A 13,925-nucleotide genomic window follows, 5' to 3' on the forward strand; every position below is an offset into this window, starting at 1 on the left:
GACGCAGTTTACGATTTTCGATATCTCATGTCTTCTAACTTCATTATTTACCTTTGTGTCTACACGGGATATTCCCTACTTACATGTCTTCACATATCTAGGAACGCTCATTCAACATTATGTTAGAGTTTGCGCTGACAGAGGTGTTCAGCGACAAGATTAATCATCTCCTGCACACAATTAGCGCAACACTATAACATGGTTAGGTTCATTTTTTATTTTTTTTTTTTACTGCGAGGACGCGGCAGGTACATAACCAAGCGATGTTAGGACTAGTTATAATAATGATAATATAATAATAATAATAATAATAATGATAATAATAATAATAATAATAATAATAATAATAATAATAATAATAACAATAATAATAATAACTATTATTATTATTTATTATTGTCATTATTATTATTATTATTATTATTATTATTATTATTATTATTATTATTATTATTATTATTATCATTATTATTATTATTATTATTATTATTATTATTATCATTATTATTAGTAGTAGTAGTAGTAGAAGTAGTAGTAGTAGTAGTAGTAGTAGTAGTAGTAGTAGTAGTAGCAGTAGTATCGTGTTAGAATTTCCTTCTCTTTCTCCTCCTTTCTGTCTGGCCTGTGCGCGTTGAGGTCACGCTAATGGGAATGTTAGGTAGGTTTATTTAATATTCATATCTAGAGGATGTAGAGAGGGATATATGAATAGGAGAGATTGTACATATTTCCTTCATTATCTATGTAGTATTATCGTTACTTTAATTGTAACGTTCCTTTTAAAATAACAAACTTGTTATTTGATAATGTCAACTTTTGCCGGCCGCGGTGTCGGTGTTATTGACTACTGGAGTGAGGGGCATCGGCGGCGTTCGGGTGTGCCTTGTCCGGGAGACAACTTGGCCTCCGGTGTGTAAAACTTGTAAATACACATAAATTCTACTTACCTGGTGTTTCCACATTCCCGCTAATTCTTACTGAACTAAGCATCATTAAACAGAACCAGAGAGAGAAAGAAGACTACTATATAGTGTGTACATCGGTGACAACTTTGAGACTACCACATCGATTCACCATAATATTATCAATAGAAATATGACTCAAATGAGCTGAGACCAGTAGCACTAACAAATTGCGTTTTATACACACACACACACACACACACACACACACACACACACACACACACACACACACACACACTCTCTCTTTTATTAATTTTTTTTAATGAAAGTGACAGTGGAAGTAACGGAAGAAGACATAAAGATCAATGAACTAATTAAAGAAACCCAATGTTGCTGTAAAGTAAAAAAAAAGGAAGGATTGAATTATTTGTAAACATTCTTAAGATGATATAAGCCTTAGACTTAAGAGTCTTAGATTTTTGTTATCTTTGGCCAGTGTCCCTTCTACATAAAAAAAAAAGCACAATTCCTAGCATAATTCCAAGAATCTTTGTGAATACAACCCCAGGTGCCGGATGCAAAAATTGTGGATAACTAAGGTGTGACTCGTAATACTGACACTAACAGGTATGCCTTGGGGTGTGATTACGTAAATTTAATGTATTCGTTTACTATGGGGATCTTGTTACGACAATGTTGTTGTTGAGTTTTCTGCCAGCCGTATTTGGTTGTTACTCTGCTAGATCATTTAGACAGTGATTCTATGTTATTGAGGTGTTAGTTGTTGACATTTATTTGCTTTAGATTGATGTCGTCAGTTTAAGGTGCTTTAGGTGTGGAGACGTTCATTTAAATTAATATATGTTACTCATATATTTGACTGTTGGTCGATAGTGTGTCAGTTATTGAAAAAAAAAAATTCTAAATAGCTGTTTAGTTAAATATTATGGTTTTGATTATGTGCAACGGCTTTAAATATTTAATGATGGAATAATGTAGACTGTGATTGGGCTAGAGTATATAGAAAAATAAATTGCTCATTTGTACTCTGATTATAAAATATCCATTTATGAAAAAAAGGCTAGTCAAGATTCTGATTAATCAGACTGGACTGTGCAGGTACTATTGTGTTGTTAACACACACACACACACACACACACACACACACACACACACACACACACACACACACACACACACACACACACACACACACACACAATACAGTGGGAGACATGATCTAATATAAAGAGACTGTAATGTTACGTATGAAAACATTTAAGAGCAAATGACATTTCATAACGGACAACATCGAAGGTACAGCTTAGGGTCTAAGAACTAACTTTAGAGGTAATATTACATAAAATGTTTATGAATAAGAAACACTGTATTTATCGGGTTTCATATATTTATTCATAAGATATCCCTCGTATGAATGGTAGCATGTGATCACCATTCACCATTGTTTCATTTTCTAGTAAAATAATAAGGATCAAGAATATATGAGCAGATCATCACCATTGTATTGCAAACCACTCATGGTCTTTGTATTTATTCCTAAAATCATGCCAAATCTGTCCTATTTGACAAAAGCATTTTCACCAATAACACATATGAAAATCCTACTTGACTTTCTTCAAATAATTTTAGACACATAGCTAGAATATAACCAATATTTTCCCTGATGAATTTTCATCTTCCCAATTTTATTTTTTTTTTATCATTTTAAGGGAACCACTTCCAACTCCTTTATCACTGTAGTTCAGGTTTTCTCTTAGAACTTTGTTATCAACTTAACAATGAATGATTTTGAGTTTGTTCCTCATACGCATCCGCATCATATTAAATTATGTTTGTTACTGAAACATTGGGTAATGGTTTTTATGTGCGATCTGTGGTCGTTATCCTCGGAATCATTCTTATATATATATATATATATATATATATATATATATATATATATATATATATATATATATATATATATATATATATATATATATATATATATATATATATATATATATATATATATATATATATATATATATTAATCACCTTTTTTATTTATTTGTTTATTTATTCTTTGGGTGTGTGCCCTTAGCCAGCTCTATTTAGGTGTGAACAAAAGTAACAGAAATGTATTCATTTTCCGCAAAGAAAACAAAAGGTGCGAGAAAGTAATTTATTGGGAGTAACATTTCCATATATTAGATAACAAAGCAATGTCATAAATGTATCATGAAAATTTGTAAATAAAAAAGATAATAATTAAATAAACAAACAGCTAATATAACCTGGTATTGTAAAACAATTAATTTACATCCATGGGTCGCTTCAAATTGTGAACAAAAAATGAACTAAATTTATAACAACTATCACCATCTCGTGCACTTTCCCAAAATTATTTCGATAATAAAGACAACTATGGCCATGAGGTTGCCGAGGATAAATATGATGAACATGCTTTGCAGATGTTCTACTGTCAGAGGTATTGTCTGGCCGCTCTCTGAAGATCCATCTAGTTGACTTTGCTGTGTCTTTGAGAAGTCTTCATGGCCAATGGGCGTCACCATTCCTGTCTTTTATGTGGGATGTTGATATTGCATTGATATTTGCTACATATGTTTTCCTTCTAGTTATGAGAAAAATCCTGTGTACGTGATATATCATGTTACATACCTTAAATTATGGAAATATATGCAACGAAAAAGTAACAAAGCTTACCTTCTTAGCGAACATGAGTGTGTCCTCAAACCAATGTTGCACAAGGCCAGCCTCTACTACCCAATTCACCACTCTGTCGAAATTCTTCTTAAGAGGTGAGTGACTCTGGAGACCCATAGCCACACTGAAAGGCTGGAAACATTCCTGCCAAGTGTGGCATGAGAGTACTGAATAATTATAACTGACATGCAAATTTAAAGGTTATTGATTTGCTATACAATACTTGGTAATTTTCCTAAAATAAGTGTATATATATATATATATATATATATATATATATATATATATATATATATATATATATATATATATATATATATATATATATATATATATATATATATATATATATATATATATATATATATATATATATATATATATATATATATATATATATATATATATATATATATATATATATATATATATATATATATATATATATATATATCGGAGGAGGCAGTAAACACATGGCGAAAAGATAATTACTCTCAGTGAAATCTAAAATATTGGGTTAGAGGCTTTTGTCAACTCATCAATAACCCAGCTGTGACCTCACTGAACGTTTCCTTCTGTGTCTCACAACACAAGGGGCAATCACAACCTGCCGTCTCAAGACAACTCTCTTCTTTCACACAAAACTGCATACAGCTAATTACACACACAAACCTTCACTCAAAATTCTAAATTAAATACGGCGACTATTACACCTGCCTCGGAGTCCCCATCTTGGAAGAGGGCAAGAAATGTCCCCAGGTCAGACTACTCTTCTGATATCAACACTAAGTTTCTTGACACCCCTCCTCAACTTATTATTATTATTTTTTTTTCTGCAACATTTGCAGCCTTGGATATAATTTACCATCTGTCGAACACCATCTCTCCTCCAGTGTAGTGGAACCAGACTAACTTGGTACCCGGGGTGTTGGCTGCGCCTCTCCGCGCTGTTGCCATCTCAACCCCGGAGTGACTTGACTTGCCAGTGGCCAGCAAAGCGCAGCCTGGGGTATTCCCGTGTCAAGAACACTTGGGATGGCAGAGCCGCACGGCCTATACCCATTACCGAGTGTATCAGAAGGTATACATTGTCGTTCCACCATCAACTCAAAAAAATAAATAAATAAATAAAAATAAATAAATAAATAAAAGGCAGTCGTATACAAGTTATAATTATGCAAAAATTAAGGCAAAGAATGACAGTATGAGAGAGAGAGAGAGAGAGAGAGAGAGAGAGAGAGAGAGAGAGAGAGAGAGAGAGAGAGAGAGAGAGAGAGGTATTCACATGCCTGTTTTCAATCCAAAGCTGGATGGTGCGTCTATGTGCGAAATTATTTGATTTTCACTATCTTGCCTAAGCTCTTGAATCTTTCGATTTTTCTAACATCTGGCTACGACTACAGAGTAACTCTCAAACTAGATTTATTTCTGCGGTGTGCCTTTCAGCTAACTGCTCTGACTGTAAGAGTTTTTTTTTTTTTTTTTGACAACTTAAATCTCCAAAATGTAACACATTTTGTCTCTCTACCTTTTTTGTGGAGATCTCCATTCTTAGAGATTTCAATGTCCACCACTAACTTTGGCTTTCCTCTCCTTTCACTGACCCTTCTGGTGAACTAGACTTTAACTTTCCTATCCTCCATGACCTAGAGCAACTGGTGCAATAGTTTACATGTATTCCTGACCGTCTTGGAAATACGCTCAACATTCTTGATATTTTTTCTAACCTCTAATCATTCCGTTTACGTTGTCACCCTATCTTCGTTGGGCTCCTCGGATCACAACCTGATATTTGTATTTTGTCCTATTGCTCCAATCTCTCCTCAGGATCTCCCAAAATGGAGGTGCCTCGTTCGTTCTGCCTCTGCTAATTGCGGGGGATCTGACTGATTTGGGGGGAATGACTCCTGCTTCCGTGTCAGAGACCTGTCTTTGTGTGCTGATCGCATAACAAAGACGACAGTGTCCGGCATGAAGACATAAATTCCTCAGTCTTTCTCTTCACCTAAATCTTCCAAACATTGGTTTAACACAGCCTGTTTTCATACTATACATGATAGAAAGTTTGCCCACAAAAGGTACGTGTGTCTTCCATCACTAGAATCTCATACACTTTATATTTCTGCCCGGAATGATGCCAAGTCTGTTCTCCAACTAGCCAAAAATTCCTTCATTAATAGAAAGTGTCAAAATGTTTCAAGATCTAATTCCCCTCGTGATTTGTGGCACCTAGCCAAAAACATCCCCAATAACTTTGCTTCTTCATTTTTCTCTCCTTTATTTAAACCTGATGGCACCACTGCCATCTCATATGTTTCTAAAGCTGACCTCTTTGTTCAGACTTTTGCTAAAAACTCTAACTTGGATGAATCAGGACTCTTTCTACCAACTCATCCACCCTTTGACATTTTCATGCTACCCATAAAGATCCTTCGCAGTGATGATTCCCATGTCCTCGGTGGCTCAGAAGGCTTATGAACCTGATGGGTTCCTTCCTATTATTCTCCGAAACTGCCTCCGTGCGTACACCTTGCCTGGAAAACTCTTCAAATTCTGTCTATCAACATCTACCTCTCCTTCTTGCTGGAAGTTTAACTACATTCAAACTATTCCTTAGAAGGGTGACCGTTCTAATCCTTCAAACTACCGTTCTTTTGCTTTAATTTCCTGCCTCCGTGCGTACACCTTGCCTGGGAAAACTCTTCCAATTCTGTCTATCAACATCTACTTCTCCTTCTTGCTGGAAGTTTAACTACATTCAAACTATTCCTTAAAAGGGTGACCGTTCTAATCCTTCAAACTATCGTTCTTTTGCTTTAATTTCCTGCCTATCTAAAGTTTTTGAATCTATCCTCAACAGGGAGATTCTTACACATCCATCACTGTACTATTTTCTATCTGATCGCCAGTATGGGTTCCGTTGAGGCAGGTCTATTGGTAATCTGTTTTTTTTTTTTTTTCTTACTGAATCATGGTCATCCTTTTTTTTAAAAGGATTTTGGTGAAACTTTTGCTGTTGCCTTAGACATATCAAAAGCTTTTGATAAAATCTGGCACAATGCTTTGATTTCCAAACTACCCTACTACGGTTTCTATCCTTCTCTCTGTAACTTCAAGTTTCCTTTCTGACCGTTCTATTGCCGCTGTGGTAGACGGTTATTGTTCTTTTCCTAAATATATTAACAACGGTGTTCCTCAGGGTTCTGTCTTGTCACCCACTACCTTCCTATTATTTATCAATGATTTTCTAAACCAAATTTCCTGTCCCATCCAGTCCTATGCCGATGATACCACCCTGCACTTTTCCGCATCTTTTCGTAGACATCCAGCCCATCAAGGAATTAAACAGACGACAGTGTCCGGCATGAAGGCATAAATTCCTCAGTCTTTCTCTCCACACACGGAATGCACATAACGTCTAACTTCTGATTTCTCTAAAATTTCTGATTGGAGTAAATTTTGTATTGTTCAGTGCCTCAAAACTCAATTCCTCAATCTATCAACTCGACACAAGCTTCCAGATAACTATCCCCTCTTTTTCAATGACACTCAACTACTGTCCTTTACTTGTAATTTAAGCTGGAAACTTCACATTTCATCTTTAATTAAAACAGCTTCTATGAAGGTAGGTGCTCTGAGCTGTCTCTGCCATTTTTTTTTTTATTATCCCCTCTACCCACCGCTGCTAACTCTGTACAGGGGCCTTATCCGTCCATGTATGGAGTATGCTTCATATGTACATAAGGACTCAACTCATATCACTCTTTTAGACAGGGTGGAATCAAAAGCTTTTTGTCTTATCAACTCCTTTTCTCTAATTAACGGTCTTCAGCCTCTCATCGCCGCAGTGTTGCATCTCTTGCTATCTTCTACCACCAATTTCATGCTAACTGCTTTTCTGATCTTGCTAACTGCAATGCCTACCCTACTCCCGCAGCCTCGCTGTACAAGAATTTCTTCTTTCTGTCACCCCTATTCTGTCCACCTCGCTAATGCAAGAGTTAATCAGTATTCTCAATCATTCATCCATTTCTCTGCTAAACTCTGGAACTCCCTTACTGCTTCTGTATTTTTCCTTCCTATGACTCTATTTTTTTTTTTTTTTTCAAGAGGGAACTTTCAAGACAACTTTATTTTTTGACGATACCTTTTGACTCTTCGGGAACCAGCACCTCAATTGGCTTTTCTTTTTTATTTATTTATTTATTTATAATTATTATTTTTTTCATTATTAACTTTGTTGCCTTTGGCCGGTGCTCTTCCTACATAAAAAAAAAGTTCCCTCTCGGCAACATTAATAAACTTCTCCATCACCATTAGTTCTTTAAGGTTTTGATAGGAAGTGACCTGCTCGTTAGGATTTTTTTTTTTTTCCTCGAGATGGAGTAAAAGTCACCAGGCTTATTCTTTCCTCCTATATGAAACTGGTTGAAGCTTTAGTGAAAACCTATAGTGAAATATGCTATAGAATGTCCTTGAAGGTCCATATTCTGGATGCTCACCTTAACAACTTCAAGTAGAATATGGGAGCATATTCAGAGGAATGCCAAGATATAATGAACTTCAAACAAAGATATCAAGAAAAACTGTTATTTTAGTCCTAAAAAACTGTTTCAGAGTTTTAAAAATATTTTTTGTCATTTGAATATATATATCTATCTATCTATCTATCTATATATATATATATATATATATATATATATATATATATATATATATATATATATATATATATATATATATATATATATATATATATATATATATATATATATATATATATATATATATATATATATATATATATATATATATATATATATATATATATATATATATATATATATATATATATATATATATATATATATATATATATATATATATATATATATATATATATATATATATATATATATATATATATATATATATATATATATATATATATATATATACGAGTATATATATTAAGGGTGTATATGGGCAGGAGTCTTTCTCTAATACATATCTCATTGAATGTGATAGCTAGTTGAGCATTTATTATTTTTCTTAAGATTTTTTCCTTATATCTTATGATTGTCTTATATTCTTTTTTAATTGGCTGTATGACTTCGCCGAAGCTAGTCATTTTCGCTAGATCGCGATTTCGGGTCCTTGACCCTTCTTCAGTAGCGAAGGTCTATCCGTGTTGAGGGTGTCGAAGAGAATGGCTCAAGCATAACATAACATAACAAAGAGAGAAAAGATGGGGAGGGAGAAGTGGGGATAGTGGGAAGAATAGGGGGGTGATAAGAAGGGAATTGTAGGAGGAGAAATAGTCACTGGGGCTTAACCCAGGCGCAATTTGAATTAGGAAGGACATCTTTTTTTTTTTTTTTTTTTTTTAGCGTGTTATATTCATTCTAAGATGGCAAGGGAGACAAGGTCCTTATCGGGGAAAGCAGGAGAGTCCGCCACCAACCGAGCAAGCCAAGCCCAAAACAGCCACGGCAACGGACGCCGCCCACGCACCCAAAACACCAGGCCAAACCACGCACAAGTTAGGGGCCAGACTATCCAGAGCCTGCATTATCAGGATGTGAAAGAGGAGTGAAGGACAGTCAGAGTAAAAAGGGTTTTTTTGTGTTTTTTATTGGTTCAAAGAAGGACAGAGGAAGAAGTACATCCGTATAGCGGAGGGACCTACAGTTTTACGTGGGTTCCGAACCACGGATAGTAGTAGAGTGATTTGGTGATGGCCGGGATATTTATTGTGTGATGTAATGTGGTGGGTGAAAAAGCGGTGTCGGTCCTTTCATCTCGTGTCCTGTGACTCGTCCTGCAAAAAGGCCAACCTGCTAAAAAAAAAGAGAGAATATAAAAAATGTCGTGGTGTTATGTGCATGGGGAGGGTGAGGATGGTTTGTGATTGTAGGATGTGCAATGACAGAGGCTCGAAAAGGCTCCCTCACCGCAACGAGGGGTCAAATCTAATACCATCTGCTTGCACGCGGTAAGTCGCCGGTGGTGGGGGGTGAATGGAGATTCCTGCATGGATGCTTCCAGGGCCCCGCCCCACCATCTCTTGACTACCTTACTACCCAGCTCTGGCCGCACCAAACTACCTCTGTGGGGGGGGGTGAAGTGGCTTCCACTGAATAGTGTGGTTGCCGTCCCCACCATCAGTGCTGGCCGCTCCATAACTGCCACGGGGGGTACCACTACCGGAACGTCATGCCAACGGCCGGGGGCCCCATTGCCGTGGCGTCAGTGGGAGAAGTGCGGTTCGTGCTATCCTCTTTCATCTGAAAGTGGTCTGGTGTCCCCTTGAGAACCTAGGCTGCGAGACGGAAAAATAATGCATAAAAAAACACAAAAATATGAATAAAAAACCATAAGACAAAATATATAAAAAAACCACTAGGTGTTGGCACGCGAGCCCACTCCTTCGGTCAGAGGCATGGAATGTTAATGGTGGTGTTTTTTGTCGCATCTTTTTCCCGGGAGCGGTCCGGTGCCTCCTTGGGACCTAGGCTGCGAGACAGAAAGATAATGCATAAAATAAACAAAAGATGAATACAAAGCCATAAGACAAAAAATATGAAAAAAACACTAGGTGTAGGCACACGGGCTCGCCCCACGTGAACGAGAGTGCGACGATGATTCCACTCAGACACCTTGAGTAGTAGAGAAGATTAGAGAAAGAGAGAGAAAGAGAGAGAGAGAGAGAGAGAGAGAGAGAGAGAGAGAGAGAGAGAGAGAGAGAGAGAGAGAGAGAGAGAGAGAGAGAGAGAGAGAGAGAGTGAAAGAGAGAGTGAAGGAGTCCGTTATTTAGAAAATGGGGTCAGGAGGCACAGTGGGAGGGTCAAGGAGGTTGCAGTGTGGGAGGTGACGGAAAGCTGGGGGAAGGTTGGTTATGAAATTGTATGTGTTTGTGTGTCTGTCAGAAAATGAGGTTAGCTGTTTGTTGAGTCTGTTGTAGTGTGTTATGTTAACAGGAGGGATGTTGGACTCCTCATGAGTAGAGAGAGACGACCGAAAGTCGAACCATTTCGTTCCAAGGGCGAAACGAATTGCTCGATTCTGGACCCTCTGAAGTTTTGAGAGGTTAGTGGGAGCGGAAAGAGAGAGTGCAAGAGGGCAATAGGTTAAAAGGGTGAGAATAAAAGCTTTGAAGAGGTGTAATTTTGTTTTCGTGTTGCTGTCGCGAAATCTTTCGAGGTTGCTCAAGGCCACGGCGGCTAAAGCAGCTTTTTGGTTTATATGTATGTTGAATTTGAGGTGCTTGTCGATGGTGAGGCCAAGCACTTTGTTGTTGTTACTGATGGGGATTGGGTTGGGGTGTGGAACAATGTTGTTCAATGAGATTTGGCGAGGCTGACTTTTTTTTATGTTAAAGTAGGTGACTTTAGATTTTTCGGGATGGGAGAGGATTCGCCATTTCATCTCCCATAGGCTAGTCGCCGTCAGTTCCCGTTGAATTTTGTCTGTGAGGAGATCTAACGACCTGGCTCGAGCCAATTGCGTTACATCGTCCGCGTATTGAATGGTTAATGAATCATTATGAACTGGAGGGGGCATGTCAGCTGTATACATGTTGAAAAGGGTGGGGGACAGTACAGAGCCTTGTGGGACTCCAGCCTGAGGGGAAAAGGATGTTGAAAAGGTGCCCTGATGACAGATTCTTGTCCGTCTCTCTACCAGAAAACTACATAGTATGCGTTGCGTTAGGGGGGGAAGGTTGAAGTTGTTGCAAATTTTGTGTTTTAAGCCTGCGTGCCAAACAGTGTCAAATGCTTTTTTGACATCTTTTGTTACAAGGGCTGCTCTGAAATAGGGCTTATTGAAATTTAAGTATGCAACTATGCTGTTTAGAGCGTCCTCGGTTGAGGCGTTCCTCCGGAAGCCGAACTGCTGTGGTGCCAGCAGCTCGTTACCTTCGAGGAACGCTCTCAATCTTAAATTGATGAGGCGTTCAAAGGTTTTTCCGAGAATTTCAAGGAGGCTAATGGGGCGATAGTTTTCTGGTAAGTGGGAGTTTTTTCCGGGCTTAGCAATGAGGGTGATGTTTGAAATTTTGAATGCCTTAGGAAAGTATCCAGAGGCAAGGCAGGCGTTGAAAATCTCCGTCAGGCTGGATATAGTTTCTTGGGGAAGGTTCCGCACCATGGGCCAGGTGACTCCTGAGGGGCCAGGGGCTCGCCGCGGAGTATGCCTGAGCAACCTGGCGACATCATCCTCCTCAATAGGTGTGGTGAGAGGGTGTTGGGGGTTGAGGCGTATTTTTTGTATAGTGTTATGTGGAATCGTGTTTGCTAGGTTGTGGCGTGCACGATCGATGATGTTGTTTATGTGGGCAATACTGGGCTCGTGGAGTGGGAGAGGGTGTGGTTGGAAAGTATTGTGCCAGTGTGTCTTGAAGATGCTGGTGACTTGTTCTGGGTTTGTGATGCGATCCCCGTTCACTAGGAGGTACTCGAATCTTTCCCGCTGGCATCCCCTCAGCCTGTACACCATGTGCCAGAACTGTGTAGGATTACTGCAGCGGGTTCTGTCCATATGGGAGACTAGATTCCTCCAGTGAGCGCTGTGATCTTCCTGTAGGCTATTTGTTATGTGTGTACGAAGGGTGCAAAGATCTCCGTAGATAGGTGTGTGGTTGTGCTTGTTTTTTAAAAAGCGTGTTCTGTAGCACACTAGCAGCCTTTGTGTTCTAATGGAAGGTCGGAAGTCTATATGAATTATATGTTGTTTTGTTGGTATGTGTCTGTTGGCTGATGTCAGAATATTGTTGTGTAACGTCTCTAAGGCACTGTCTATGTCTGTGTAGGGTTGGACTTCGAGCTGTGTTGGTCGGTGTAAGTCTGTGAGTGTTTTCTTGAAGCTCTCCCAGTCGGCGGAGCGGTAGTCGGAGACAGGTGGGGATGGGGTGGATATGGGATTGGAGGATATTTTGAGGATTAGGGGAACGTGGTCAGAACCACAGAGTGGTCCATGGGAGATATAGTGGTGGAAAAGTAGGGATTGCCGATTGGAGAGGATGAGATCTGGCCTGCCATTCCCATTGTGCGTAAAGCATGTGGGGAAGTCAGGTCCAAGGAAACGGAGGCGTTTCAGTTGTGTTAGTTGAAGGAGTTCGTGTCCGTGTTGGTTGTTGTTTGAGTGTTTGAAGGCGGTGTGTTTGGCGTTTAGGTCTGCAAGTATGTAGACCGGGATGTTTGTGTGATTGAAAAGATTGTTGAGGCTGGTGAGTGGGAGCCCAGTTTTTGGTCTGCTGTATGTGGTGGCAATGAGAAATTGCCCATGTTGTGTTTCGATCTTGGTGGCCAGGAAGTGGGCTGAGGGCCAGTTGGTTATGTGTATGTGTTTGATGGTACATTTTACCATGAGAGCTACGCCGTCATGGTGCGTACCTGTTGTGTAGCGTGTGTTGTAGCCATATAGTTTTATGGGTTTTGGTGGTGAACCTGTGTGGTTGAGGAGGACGATGTCTGGATCGATCGATCGAATTGCTTCTGAAATATGGTGTCTGTTATTCCAGAAACCGCGACAGTTTAATTGTATTATTGTGAGCATGATTTAAGTGTTTTTTTATGTGTTTTTTTTACCCCTCGACGCGGTTCGTGTAGAGGGGGGGGAGGGTTGGGGCACTGTCGCTAGGTGTCGCTTTGTTTCAGTCTTTTTTGTGGTGTTAGTGGTGTTGGCAGTAGTGGTGGTAGGGGTAGAGGTAGATCGTGGTGGAGAGGGCTTTTGGGGCTGCGATTCCCCACAAGCTGAGTCCTCTTCAATAACCAATTCCCCAGGTGAAGGGGGACTAGCGTTATTAGGTGTGGTGTGTTCAGGTTCTTGGAGTGTGGGTGTTGGGGCGTGTGTTTCCTCATTTTGTTCTGGGTCAAAGCTGATTGTGGGGGTGTATTTATACCGGTAGGCTTGTCACCCCGCTGCGCGTCCTGGTCTCTGATTGGCTGACGGCTGTCGCGGGCTGTGCTGGGCTGCTATCCAAGCTGGGTCTTCGCGCGCTTGGTAATGCTTGTAGGTCTTCGGATTGTTGATTTAATGTAGGGTTTGTCTCCTTTATATATAGTGCTTCTAAGATGGGGAGACGCCTGGTGTCTGTGCATGTAGTTAGGATCTCCGTTTTATCTACTAGCATTCCTCTTGTGATGTTTATGTTATGCTTCTCCTTCAGATGTTTCTTGGGTGCTCCTGTTGCGAGGTGGAAAGTTAGTCGTTGGGAGAGTCTTGTTGTCGTTATGCCAACATAGGTGGAGGGAAGGACTTCACAGTTTCCTTGGTTACACGTAAACCTAT

This window comes from Scylla paramamosain, chromosome 16 (assembly GCF_035594125.1).
Source record: "Scylla paramamosain isolate STU-SP2022 chromosome 16, ASM3559412v1, whole genome shotgun sequence".
Taxonomy (NCBI): domain Eukaryota; kingdom Metazoa; phylum Arthropoda; class Malacostraca; order Decapoda; family Portunidae; genus Scylla; species Scylla paramamosain.